Raw genomic sequence first — 15005 nt, forward strand, 5'->3', positions numbered from 1 at the left:
CAATGAGAGGATGAGAGACAAGAGAAAGCACAGCTAAGATGCCCTAATGGGTTTTCCACATCTCGGTTGATTGACTGTCGAGAAAAAGAAAGAACAGCTTGTACTATTCTGGGTAGCATGAGCACTGTAATCTGTGACAGCTATAGGTCATGTATCTATTTTCCTGTCTGACAAGCACTAGGAGTAGCTGGTGGCTGGTACAAACCCAGATTGGCTTGTTTAGGCTGTGAGCTGGGCAGACAGAGCCTAGGTTTTCAGTCTGAGCTACAAAAGAGGGAGGGTGTGTAGTGAAGCTTTGCCTGTCTGCGCAGCCTTAACTGGCATTAAAGGATTTCTGGCCACAGGTGGAAAAATGAAGCTTAATGATTTTCAGAACTCTGTCCTCAATTTCCTTCTGAGTATGAAAGAAGGTAGGTTTCATACCTCTCTTTTTCTCCTTTCCACTTCCACCGCTGCCACCTTCAATTTAATTAAGTCTAACAAGCATCAATTGAGCTCTTAATAAATACCTGGCACTGTGGAAGGCACTAAGGAGGTGAGATGGATATGACGTGCTACCTGTCTCTCCAAGACTAATTTAATAGTAGATAAACATGTAATCAAATTGGGAGGTAATTGTGATAATAGGTCTATGCACAAAAGCTACAAAGATACAGTACAGATAAGGGAATGGTTTGCTCTATTGCTGTGGAATGAGGAGATCTGTAGAAAACTTCTTAGTTCTTGGAAATGAGAACACCACAGTCAGGAATGCAAATGGCTTTCCAGCATATAATCCTAATTTTTCCTTCTTGTTATATGATGACAAAAGAGATGATAGGTGAAAAGATTATCTCATCTATAGAAAGACTTCTCCCAGCATCCCCCAAAGCCCCACTCACACCTCTATCACCACCACCCGCCATACCAAGGGACAATACTCCCTGCAGTGGCATTTCCGCTGGGAGGGTACCATGGCCTCATTATAACCTCAGGGCCTGTGAGGCCAATTTAATTTAATTTAATTACTTTTTCTATACAAAATCATCTGTTATCTTTGTTTTCTTTCCTTTGGACATAAACAGAAGATCCTGGAGTATGCTTGTCTTTGAAGGCCAGAGTGCCAATAGTTTCCTTAGGAAAATGGCATTGTTAGAGCTACATGTCTTAGTTACCTAGTGCTGCTATAACACAAACACCACAAGTGGATGGCTTTAACAAACAAATTTATTTTCTCTCAATTTATGAGGCTAGAAGTCTGAATTCAGGGTGCTGGCTGTAGGGGAAGTCTTTCTCTCTCTGTCAGCTCAGAGGAAGGTCCTTGTCTCTTTGAGCTTCTGCTCCTGGATGATCTTCATGTGGCTTGGCATCTCTCTTCCGGCATCTCTGCTTGTCACCAATATTCCAATCATGATCCTTCTAAGTTCCTGACCATCCAGCCAAACCACTGGCCACAGCCCATGAATCACAATACAGTCGCACATCTGACCATTTCTCCTTCCAAGCAAAGGGAACAACCACGTGCACTGCTCAAAATTCTGCCCATTGGGAGGATTTCCTTTCACCACTGTCCTTCAGGGAGGTCCCAGAAAAAGGTTGTAATGTTGCCTGTGTCCACTTTCCAGTGATGCCTGCATGTCATGCAGAATCATCTGTAAACCAGGCACTGGTTTTCTCTTCCTCAGTCAACTGATCATAAGGAACTCCCCATGAGACCATAGGTGCAGACTGGGAGAGGGTAGGTAATGTGACAGGAGTGAAGATCATGGGCATTTGGGCCACTTCCTCATGCAACTTACTTGTACCTTCAGGTCCTGCTTGGGCCCAATCTCATATATATCACTTCCATTTAATGATGGAGTGCTGCGGTGCACAACTGACTTTTTCGCTCACGGGTTATGGCGGTCAATGAATCCCAAGATTGATAAGCAATATGGCAGGCAACTGGCTCAAGTCCCAGGAACTGGAGGTCGTGACGAGCTGGATGCAGGATTCAGAGCAAGCACAAGCCAGTGCGCTTTGCTAAAATGTCCATATATACTGGATGCAGACCATACCCCCAAGGAAACGCCCCTTAAAATTGATTGATCACATCAGATCACATCATGGAGTTGATTATATTATATCACAAAATGAAGGATAACTATATCATTACATAACTTCCAAATTACATCATTACATGACTGCCAAACTACATCATTACATAAATGCCAGACCACCAAGAATCATGGCTTAGCCAAGTTGGTACACAACCTTAACCATCACAGTCCACCACTTGTCAACTTGGCAACTATATACATCTTCTTAAACCATACACACTCTCTGAATAAAGACAATTACAAAGTCATACTTGTGCCTAACATGATACAACTACATGCCTACAACCAAAAACGCATGAACCGGGTTTACATCTTTTATTTTATAAGTGAAGAAAACAAAAATATTTGTTACACACATACAAGGAAGGAATACTCATAACAATTATAGTTCTTGTTTCTGCAACTGGTCACAAGGGCATAACTGGTATTTAGAACTACCTTCTTTCACCACCCATTCCATACTTCCTTTACCCTCAGCAAGCACCTGCGCAGGTGGTGGTTCTTTGCATAGTGGGGTGATCCAAACCTTCATTCCTGAAAAGTCTAGGCCATTGATAGTCATGTGAGAATTGGGTTGTTGTTTCTATTGACTTTAATCACAGGGTATGGTAGTACTAAGAAACGCCCTAAAGGATCTCCTGTATTCCAGGCATAATCTTCTTTACCTCCATTATGTAATATCAATTCAATTTCCCCTTGGTAATCAGGATCAGTCATACCAGCCAATATGATAACTCTCTTCTTTGATCCAGAGGCGTGAGGAGTCCCAAGTGGCTGGGTGGCATTCTTATCTTCCAGTTCAGTGGAATTGGTGTTGTGTTTCCTGGTGGGAGCATTACTCCCTTTGGAACTAAGACCTCTAGACTCACAGAGGACAGGGTCATGGGGATAGGAAGCAAACATTTTGTAAGGTGGTTACTAGGGGTAATAGTAAGTAGTGCCACTCCCATTTCCACCCCTTGATTCCTGGACTCATGAATCCTGGCTATGAGAGAAACACCACCATATATTGGACGCTGGTTTAGAGCATATTCAGCCCCCTGGAGAACATTGCCTCAACCTCGCAAGATATTGCCACCTAGTTGGCACCATAATTGTGTCTTTAGAAGGCCATTCCACCTTTCTATTAAGCCAGGTGCATCAGGATAATGGGGAATATGGTAAGACCAGTGAATTCCATGAGCACGGACCCATTGCTGCACTTTATTTGCCTTGAAATGAGTCCCTTAACCTGAGGCAATGCTGTGTGCGATACCATGATGCTGGATAAGGCATTCTGTAAGTCCATAGATGGTAGTTTGGCAAAAGTATTGCATACAGAGAAGGCAAATTTGTATCCAGAGTAAGTGTCTATTCTAGTAAGAAAAAAATGCCGCCCTTTGCATGATGGAAGTGGTCCTGTGTAATCAGCCTGACACCAGGTTGTTGAATGATCATCTTGAGGAATGGTGCCATATCAGGGACTCAGTGTTGATCTCTGCTGCTGGCAGATTGGGCACTCAGCAGTGACTGTAGACAGGTCGGCCTCGGTGAGTGGAAGTCCATGTGGCTGAGCCCATGTATAACCTCATCCCTGCCACAGTGGCTACTTTGTTCATGAGCTCATTGAGCAATGACAGAAGTGGCTGGGAAAAAAGGATGACTGTTTTCCACAAAATCCGTAATCTCATCCCCTTGATTGTTAAAATCTTCCTTCGCTGAGGTCACCCTTTGGTGAGCATTCACAGGAGGCACAACTGTCTTTACCTCTTTGACCCATTTAGAGAGGTCTATCCACATACCTCTTACTCATACCTCCTTGTCTCTAATTTTCCAGTCATGTTCTTCTAGTCCCTGACCATACAGCCAAACCATTGGCCACAGCCTATGAATCAATACAATCACACATCTGGCCACTTCTCCTTGCAAGCAAAATGAACAACACCAGTTGCGCTGCTCAAAGTTCTGCCCACTGGGAGGATTCCCATTCACTACTGTGCTTCAGGGAGGTCCCAGCAAGGGGCTGTAGTGCTATCGCTGTCCACTTTCGAGTGGTGCCTGTATATTGCACAGAACCATGTGTACACCAGGAACCAGTTTTCTCTTCCTCAGTCAATTGATCATAAGGAACTCCCCATGAGGCTATAGGTGCAGACTGGAAGATGGAAGGTAATGTGAGAGGAGTAGAGACCGTAGGCATTTGGGACACTTCCTCATGCAACTTACTTGTGCCTTCAGATCCTGCTGAGGCCGGAGCTCATACATACCACCTCTATTTAATAATGGAGTGCTGCTGTGCACATCTCACTTTACAGCTCTGTGGATCAGACGACACCTAGTTCATGATGGGAAGCTCAGTCTGCGTTGTGACTTGGTGGTCCATGGTTAAGCAATCAGTCTCTACTAAGGCCCAGTAACAAGCCAAAAGCTGTTTCTCAAAAGGAGGGTAATTATCTGCAGAGGATGGCTGGCTTTTGTTTCAAAATCATAGGGGTCTGCATGGTGATTCACCAAAAGGGGCCTGCCAAAGACTCCAAACAGCATCTCTATCTGCCACTGATATTTTAAGCACCATTGGATCAGCTAGATCATGTGGCCCAACTGGCAGAGGAGCTTGCATAGCAACCTGAACCTGTTGCAGAGCCTTCTCTTGTCCTGGGCCCGACTCAAAACTAGCAGCTTTTCAAGTCACTTGATAAATAGGCCGGAATAGCATACCCAAATGAGAAATATGCTCCCTCCAAAATCCAAAGAGTCTTGCCAGGAGTTGTGTCTCTTTTTTAGTTGTAGGAGGGGCCAGATGCAACAGCTTATCCTTCACTTTAGAAGGAATATCTCAACATGCCCCATACCACTGGACCCCTAGAAATTTCACTGGGGCGGAAGGTGCCTGAATTTTTGTTGAATTAATTTCCCACCATCTAGCATGCAAATGTCTTACTAATAAGCCTAGAGTCACTGACACTTCTTTCTTAATATGTCTAATCAGCATAATGTCATCAATGTAATGAACAAGTGTGATGTCTTGTGGAAAGGAAAGGTGATCAAGATACCTGCAGACTCAATAATGTCATAGGGCTGGAGAGTTGATATAACCCTGATGTAGGACAGTGAAGGTACATTGTTGGCCTTGCTAGCTGAAGGCAAACTGCTTCTGGTGGTCCTTCAAAACAGATATGGAGAAAAAGGCATTAGTCAGATCAATAGCTGCATACCAATCACCCAGAGCTTTTCCTCTCACCTATACTTTTATCTATTGGTGGTGATATTTTGGGTATTTCTATTGCCACTTCACACCATGGATTAGCAGTGCCCTCTTTACTACTGGAAGCAGAGTCATCAACATCTTTAATACTAACCACACTTGAAAATCAATTTAAAAAACTCATCCTTACAATTTTATTTCTCTAGAACCACTCTTGGTATTAAATGTGTTAGGCTGGGTTCTCTAGAGAAGCAAAACCGTACATATGTATAATCCTGCTGCTGTCACGTTAGTCTGACTCATAGTGACCCTGTAGGACAGAGTAGAACTGCCCCATGGGTTTCCAAAGAGAAGCTGGTGAATTTGAACTGCTAACCTTTTGGTTAGCAGCCACAGCTCTTAACCACTGTGCCACCAGGACTCCATAAACACACACACACACACACACACACACATATACAAAGAGATTTACCTCAAGGAAACAGCTCACACAGTTGTAGAGGCTGGTAAGTACCAAGTCCATGGGTCAGGTGTCAGGCTCGAAGCTTCTCCTGACTTACGTAGCACAGGTGCTGATGTACTCATGATGGGCAGGTCAGATGACAGGCCACTGGCTCACAGGCTGTGGAGGCTGATAAATCCCAAGATTGGCAGGTATGTTGCTAGCTCAAGTCCCAAGAACCAGAGGTCAGATGATGATAAGCCGGTTGCAGGATCCAGAGCAACAGTCTTGCTGGAACATCCATTTATATACTGGAGATAAGCCACACACCAAAGGAAACTCCCTTTCAACTAATTGGCTGCTCAGAAGATCTCATCATGGAGTTGATTACATCATTACATAACTGCCAAACCACTGAAAATCATGGCCCAGCCAAGTTGACACACAACTTTAACCATTACACTCCTAGTTAAGCTACAAGGTTAATGCATATATACTGGATACTTTAGAAAGTCAAATACATAGGGTTTTCTGATGTCCAGACATTAACATGCTCATTAATTCTGTCCACAACTTTGCCCAACTCTCTTTTTACACAGGCCCTCTCCCCGCCTATCTGTTATGCCGCAAACAAATAGGCCTCCCTTGTATACACTCTCACATTCAAAAAAGAATGAAAATGTGGAAAGAGAAAAATGATGACATTCAATTGCTACAGGCATGGCAATGTAGCTCACTTTTTGAAAGAAGAGGCAGAATGAGCAACATAAAGATGGAAAACAAGTCTTATTTGTCTGGAAATAGCTCTTTCTCTTGGAATAAATCCATGGCCTAAGATCCTTAGTGGGAGGAATTGACTGATAAATACATAAATATAAGTAAATGTTGAAATAAATCCTCAATATTATATGAATAAAATTTAAGGAGACTTTTAAGAAATTATGTTAAAAAATGGAATATTCCACAGTGCGGCAGCAATTCCCTTTGCATTCCTGGATAGTCCCCAGAGGCTGGTCTTGTTGATCTAAACCATGGAGTATTTAAAGATTGAATTATGTCCAGCAGCCAGACTGAGCCTCAAGCCTGTAGAAAACCATCAACAAATACTTTTACAAGGGTTCTTCTCCCAAATCCCTAGGATTTACTGTTTTCGGCCAACCACTTACATCTTTTCCATTTGATATAGGTTGTTTTCCCTGTTTGGTCTGTCATGCTGATCCACGTGGAAATGAGCCCCTAACTCTAGAGAGTAATTGGCAAAGATGTTCACTCTAAAGCAATCCAGGTTGGACCACGGCACATACCAGGAGGCCCCTGAATATATATATATATATATATTATATACTGTATATATATATTATATATATATATACACATACACACCAGGAGGAGTTTGAAAATCACTGAATAGTGAGCTGCAACAAGTTTGAATATAAACTACAACTTGTTGTAGGACTACTTCAAACAGAAGGACAGTCTGGACTCATCAGAACTGTTATGATTTCTCACATAAATAGGGGCAGCAAAAGCTGGGACGTTTTAGTGTTGCCAAAGGAAGAATTCAGGGACATAATCCAATCCTGTCCATTGCCAAATGAATTCAAACTGTGATGTTTTCCTCAGCCACCATGAGCATTGTTTTTTGATGGGGCCCAATTGAATCTGGAAAAAAAGGAGCTAAATAATTAACCATACTCTTCACAGTCTGGATCCGGCCTCCTTTATAGTTGAAGGCAGGAACTAGGTTTAAACACTCATATTGTCAGAGAAGTAGTCAGAACTTTAAAATCAAATTGTTCCCAGTCTTGATGCCTCTGGCTGAAGGAAGCCCCACTGAGAGGGGCAGGGGGATGGTCTTATTCCAATTGAGATTCCTTATTAGGCAAGGGACAGCATCTGTCTTAGTTACCTAGTGCTGCTGTAACAGAAATACCACAAATGGCTGGCTTTAAAGAATAGAAATTTTATTTTCTCACAGTTCTAGAGGATAAAAGTCTAAATGAGGGCTGTGTTGATTCCTTCCTTGCAGGTAATCCCAGGCATTCCTTGGCTTGTAGATGATCCTTACATGGTGTCTGTCCCCATTTGTGTGTGTGTGTGTCTGTGCTATTTATATAACTCAGAAGTTATTAGGTTTAGGACCCACCCTACACTGATATGGCCTAAACTTATTTATTGGTCACATTACATTAGATTGCATTATGGAAAGTGATTACATTATATTACATTACATTCAAGGGCATTACATTACATTACATTACATACACAGGTATAAGGGTTAGGATTCCAACACATATTTTTGGGGGGACACAATTCAATCCATAACAGCATTCTACATCCATCTCACCACTCAGCCTTGAATTTCATGCATGCTAGTCCCTGAGGTATTACTCATGGAAAGTTACTCTGCAGAAATCAGGATAAACTTCATGAGTTTTGCAGTAAATAATTTTGGGAAATGTTACATACTCTTGAAGATTCAAAATGCTCTTAGTCATCTTAAAGACTCTGAGAAGTTATGAAGTCAAGAAGGCTTTATTTTATTACATTCTTTTATGTATTTTTTTTAACCCAGCATTTCCTAAATTTATTTGATCATGGAACCATTTTTGCAGAACAATTATTAACATCTCAAGGGATCAGTGTTCTACAAGTACACATTTTGAGAAAGGTTAATCTAAACCATACAAAAGAAGCATACACCTCACATAACAAATTAATGCGGTGCAAAAGTAATAATGGACAAGAAGTGTTGCTGAAGAATATTTGTATAAATCTGTGTTCTAAGGGTCAGGAAGTACTGCAAAGAAGGAAGTCAGTATGGACCAGGTGATTCCTCACTGGCAAGTAAGGGCGTATTTGGTGATGTAGGGTTTTATACACAGAAGGTGAAGAAAGTAATTATTAATTTCAACTTAAGTAGAAGGTGATTGGCACAGCAGATATTTCCATCAAACCCCAGTGTGGCACTTCCTGTCATATCACAGAAGCCCTGGGCAGGGTGGACCCTGAAGCCTGGTTAAATAGAACCACACAAGAATTCATCTGGGTGAGCTGTATGTGGGAAAGGACTTATGGCTCCCAAATGGGCCACCTACAACTATTAAGAATGAAAGTGAAGGGAGGAAGGGGAGATGAGTTTTCGCACACAGAGGGACCACACAGGACTAAGATCAGTACACTTTTGTTTTTATGATCATCGGTTGAAAGCTGATTTGGAATGTGAGCCCTAAGGATAGAATCAGAGCCCTCTGGCCCCCAAAGCCTCAATAGGAGCTTACATCGTTCAATCCCTGCTGTAGTCAGTGTTACAAGTTATATTCTGCTGTGGAAGGGAGTAGCCTTGGGAAATAAAATTCACTTAGTCTAAGGGTGTAGGAATAGCTTGGGGACAAACAACTTATTACTTGAAGTTGTTTATCAGAGGTTTGGAAAATTCTGCAGGAAAAAATCCTCAAGAAAAACAAGTTGTTATGGAGTTTCTTTCTGACTTTTTTCTCATAGACTAACATCAGAAGATTACCCTATGTTAATCTGAGCCCTCCTAAAAGAGGGCACCGAGAGAGAATTAGATGAGCAAGAGATTTATTAGGGGAAAGGCATGTAAGGATAAAGGGAAGGGAATCAGAGAAGGCAACAAACAAGTACCTGCAAGAGGGAGGGGAGAAGAGGGACACTTGGGTGTGAGAAGACTTTTGTTGTTAGTTGTTAGGTGTCACTGAGTCAATTTTAACTCATAACGACCCCATGTGACAGAGTAGAACTGCCCCATAGGTTTTCTAGGCTGCCATCTTTAGGGATCGTCTTGTCTTCCTCCTGCAGAGCGGCTGGGTGGTTTCCAACCGCCAGACTTTTGGAGAGCTTAACCGTTGCGCCTTCAGAGCTCCTTCGTGAAGAGACTTAAACTGCAGTAAACTGCAGCACTGTTCTAAGGACGTTTCCACCAGTATAACCGGGAATACCGAAGTTGCCTGTTAAAGAAGTCCTGCTTCTCACCGGCATGCGCCTCCGTTTTACTCCCACTGTGCTCCGTCAGGAGCCCTGGTGGCACAGTGGTTAAGAGCTAGGCTGCTAACCAAAAGGTTGGCAGTCGGAATCCACCAGCCGCTCCTTGGAAACCCTATGGGGCAGTTCTACTCTGTCCTATAGGGTTGCTATGAGTCGGAATCAACTCCATGTAAATGAGATTGGGTTTTTGTTTGTTTGTGCTCAGTCATTGGCTGGGTCAGCCACAGTAAACTGATCTGTCTGACTTTATGACTCAGTGGGTCCAATAGAACCCAGGTTGCAATGGGTAATTTTGGATTAAAGTTCACTTAATGCCCCAAGGTCAAATGTTCCATCTCTACCAGGGCGCACCAGGAGCTGTATCTCAAAAGCTGTACAATTCTGTGCTGCCGAAGGCATAGCCTTGCTCCAGAATGCCAAGGGCCTGAATTCTGAGTCTTCTACCACCACAGGTTCCATACTGAATCTTTTCCCACCTCTGGCCGGATTGCTGGTCCCTAGTATCAGCTGGATTGTATGGCATAATGGGCAGGGCTGCTTGTACTTGGACGTGAGGCAGTGTTCTTTCCAGCTCTGGACCTCTGTCAAAGCTGGCAGTCTTATGTGTCACCAAGTCTGCGGGCTAAGTCAGTACTCCAGAACCCAAAAAGACCTACGAGGCACAGTGCTTCCTACTTTATGGCAGGAGATGCAAGATGCAGCATTTCGTCTTTTATATTGGAAGGGATGTTCCGGTATGCCACTGACCACTGCACACCGAAATACTTCACTGAAATAACAGGTCCCTTCATAAGGCTTATCTCTCACCCTCTGGAGTGAATATATCTTACCACGGCCTGCAGTGTGCATCTCTTTCTTGTGCTGTCAGATCAGCCTGATGTCATGGATGTAGTGAATGAGTGTGATGTTCTATGAGATGGCCAGGTGGTCTAGATCTCTTTGTACTGTATGATAACAGAGAGCTGGGGAGTTAACATAGCTTTAAGGTGAAATTGTGAGTGTCGTTGTCCAGCCCATGTGAATGTGAACTTTTCTGATCTTTTTTTTCTAAGTGGAATAGAAAAAAAATGCATTCACTAAATCAATAACTGCATATCATATAACGAGGCTTTATAAATCTACAGAACCACCACCGCCCCTGATAATAGGTGTAGAAAGCCATAATATAGTAGCTGAAAGATTATTATTTTGGACAGAGGTTGTTATATTTAAGGTAGGAGACACTCAGGCAAATTTAAATGCTGTTGAGCTAGAAGTTGAAGAGACAAGAGACTTGGTAAAACAGGAAAGTGCATTTCCTGTGAAAATGAGAGATTGTGTAGGAGCACAGGTGGAGAGCTTAGCATCAAGCAGGAAGGGGGCACCTCTTTATTTAATGGACAAGAAAGAGGGAAGGATATAACTGTAGATCATAACCATGTAGGTCTGGTGGGAGAGTGTTTATGGAGTTACCATCTGCTGGTTTTAATTTTTTCCTTAAAGGTGAAGAAAGTGAAATTTCTTATCCCCAAACCATTCTATGCCCCTATCCCTTGATGAGGTTATTGGTGGCTCAGTGGTAGAATTCTCACCTTCCACGTGGGACACCCAGGCTTGATTCCTGGTGACAATGCACCTTATGCACAGCCACTACCTGTCTGTCAATGGTGGTTTGTGTGTTGCTTTCACGCTGAATAGGTTTCAGTGGAGCTTCCAGACTGAAGTGGACTATGAAGACAGGACTGACCCAATTGCATTTCCTTCCATTGTGCATGGATTGCATAAGTCAGGGGTCTACTCAATGTCAGCTGACAACAACAACAACATCCCTTGACTACTAATTCTATCACTCTCTTTTTCCCAGCATTTACATTGAATCCTTCATGATGTTGTATAGATTTCAAAAACAAACTTCCTTTTTTCTAGGGTGACCATATAATTTATCATCCAAACCAAGACACTTTTGAGAGTGAAAGAAAATGCTATTATTAATCAGGCCGGGCTTTGAGCTGTGACTTTGAACAGGGACTTTGAACTGAGATTGTTCTGGTCAAATGGATGTCAACCCTACCTATATACTAACTATTTCCAAAGAATTTTCCCTAAACGTCCTTGACTTAACTAAATCATAACTGTCCCCAGAGGATACAACTTCCTCTGAAGTCCTCTTCAGTGAGGGCTTCTTATTCTCTTATATTTTATATAACACAAGGTCAGAAGGTGTAGTCAGTATCCTCCTCACTCCTCAATGATGTTTTCATAGTATAATTCCACTACTGCTTGAGATTCATACCATCTGGCTATAGCATCTTCTCACATCTTGTCTATCACTAATCACTCCCCATGGTTCTACATTAGAAGTTGGTCTCACCTGAAGTTTTTAGAAAATTTAAACTTGGAATCTTCCTCTAAGATGTCAATCATTTTAACAATCCCCTCATAACCTTACAACTACTACAGCTTCTCTTCATCGTCATGACTTAAAATCCCTTAATAGAATAGATCTTCTTTCCATCAGGCTGATGGTTAAGTGCGCATGGAACATTCCACAAAAAGTTAACAAAGATTAAGTAAAACAAACAAACAAACAAAAGAACACAATAAATTTACCAAAGTAGAAATTATCTGACCAAAATGCAATAAAATTAGAAAATAATTTCAAAAGAAGTACAAAAACAAAAATTTCTATTACTTCAATTAAAAAAAACCCTCCTAAATAACTTTATTTCAAAGAAATAAAAAAACAAAATTTCAGAACATCTAATAAACACTAGTAATGAACATACTATATATAAAAATCTATGAAATATGGCTAAATCTATTACCAGAAGAAAATTCACAGCTTAAAAAATTGAATTTGCTTACATAAAATTTAGTAATGTAAATATTAAACTCAAGAGCCAGAAAAGAACAACAAAATGAATCCAGGAAATCAAAATAAAGGAAATAATGATGGCATAATTAGAAACTAATGAGCTAGAAAGGAGAAAAACAGTAGGATAACTAAATACATGTTTGATGTGCTTTTAATGGAAACACAATAAAATAGATAAGATACTAGGAAACCTAATGGAAAAAAAAAAGGAAAAAGCCACAAAGACAAAAAAAAAAAAATTGAACAGTAAAAGATAAAATGGATTCTATCAGAAATTACAAGAGTACTTTGTAAAATTATGCAAATAAATTTGAAGAGCTAAATGAAATGGATGAATTCATGAGAAAATATAAATTATCTTTTGTTGGGTTATTCTGATAACTTCTCAATAGCCTGCAAGTCTATTCATCTGTTTAGGGGTCCTAGGAGTTAATTCCTCATAAAAGGCCTGGAGGTTCCCTGGGTGGTGCAAACAGTTAAGCACTCCAACTGTTAGCCCAAAGGTTGGTGGTCTGAACATGCCCAGAAGAGCCTTGGAAGACTGGCCTGGTGATCTGCTTCCAAAACATCATAGCCTTGAAAAACCCTATGGAGCAGTTCTACGCTGCACATATGGCATCACCATGAGTCCGAATCAACTCAATGACAACTAACAGAAACAACAACAGCCATTAAAGGGGTTTAAACAGAGGAGTGAAGCAATCAAAATTTGCATGTGATCATTCCCATCCTCAATCCAGGCCATTCCTTAATCTGTAGCTAGAGAAAATGTTGGGAGACCAGTTACGAGGCTATTGCAAGACACCAGAGAATCGTGGTGGTGGCTTTGACTAGGGTAGTAGCAGAGAAATTGCACAGATTCAAAAAGTATTGAAGAGTAGAATGACATGACTGGTGATTGAGTGGATGGAAGGAAGGGATGGGAAAAATCAATCATACTCATTCCTTCACTTATCTGTTTCCCTTAGTTGTCTTTGTAGCCCTGGTGACTAGCATAGCATTCATCACATAATAGTTCTGTGAACTGTTCATCACTTCACTCAACACGTATTTATTCCCAAGTAACCCTGAAGAGATGATAATTTATCTTCTAGGTGTTGCTATTTAGACAGTAAAAATTATTTTAAAAAATATCTAAATGTAAAAATTTTGAAGGAAAGGAGAGATTTGAATAAACCGACCACGGCTCTTGAGTTTCATTGAGGACTGTGATGAATGCGTTACCAGAATTCTATTTATATGGTGTGGGGTGAAGTCAGAGTAGCCATTTTCCACCAAAAAAGACTATTAAGTCAGTCTTATGATCCCATTCAGAAAGACTGTAGAGAAAATCTTTTAGTATGTCCACCCTTGATAAAAGCATAAACCCTTATGAAAGACTTTGAAGTGAATTATGGGATATTAAAAGCATACTAGAAAGTACATAATGACTAAACACATTAAAAATTCAGTAGATTGAGATTACACCAGCATACCATAAATCTCAAATTTTAGTCAAACTTCCTAACTATTCCAAAAAAAAATTTTTTTTTAAATTTCTATAACTGAAAACCTCCTCTGATATCCCCAGACAGGGTAGCATGACAGCACTTACACATTACATAAAAGTGACTGGGTTTTTAGTCGGCTTTCCCTTATTTGAGTTTGAACTTCCTAAGGACAGCAGCCATGTCTTATTCATTTTTAAGTCTTCATGGTTAGTATTTGGCACACAATGTTTAATAAATATTGAAAAAACAGAATCTGTGTTCACTGCTCCTGAACAAGAAATCCTTGCCAAAAGACTGTATGAGTTGGAATATATGCAGTTTTAAAAATGTTGTTATCATTTTCTTTTAATTGATCTAATTTCTACTGCCAATTTAAGACTTATCTTTCAGGGTTTAGCCACAGAATTTCTTCTTGCTTTTGTCTAGGGTTTCTCAATCTTGGCAGTATTGACATTTGGGGCCAGATAATTCTTTATTGTGGGGGCTTTCGTAAATTATAGGTGTCTTAGTTATCTAGGGCTGCTATAACAGAAATACCACAAATGGATGGCTTCAACAAGCAGAAGTTTATTCTCTCAGTCTAGTAGGTTAGAAGTCCAAATTCAGGGTGCCAGCTCCAGGAGAAGGCTTTCTCTCTGTTAGCTCTTCAGGAAGGTCCTTGTCATCAATCTTTCTCTGGTCTAGGAGCTTCTCAGAGCAGAGATCCCGGGTCCAAAGGATGTACTCTTCTCCTCCTGGCTCTGCTTGTTTGATGATAATGATGTCCCCCTCCTCTCTGCTGGCTCCTTTCTTTTTTATCTCAAAAGAGATTGACCCAAGATACAACCTAATCTTGTAGACTGAGTCCTGCCTCATTAACATAACTACCTCTAATCCTGCCTCATTAACATCATAGAGGTAGGATTTACAACACATAGGAAAATCACATCAGATGACAAAATGGTGGACA

At 41.1% G+C, this 15005-nt stretch overlaps 1 pseudogene; it reads left to right on the forward strand.

Annotated features, from left to right (window-relative positions):
* Positions 1-3334: 3334 nt before the first annotated feature.
* Positions 3335-15005, forward strand: part of LOC101347368 (40S ribosomal protein S2 pseudogene) — a 127631-nt pseudogene continuing 115960 nt past the window's right edge.

This window comes from Trichechus manatus, unplaced genomic scaffold (genome assembly GCF_000243295.1).
Source record: "Trichechus manatus latirostris isolate Lorelei unplaced genomic scaffold, TriManLat1.0 scaffold00148, whole genome shotgun sequence".
In the NCBI taxonomy this organism is placed as follows: Eukaryota; Metazoa; Chordata; class Mammalia; order Sirenia; family Trichechidae; genus Trichechus; species Trichechus manatus.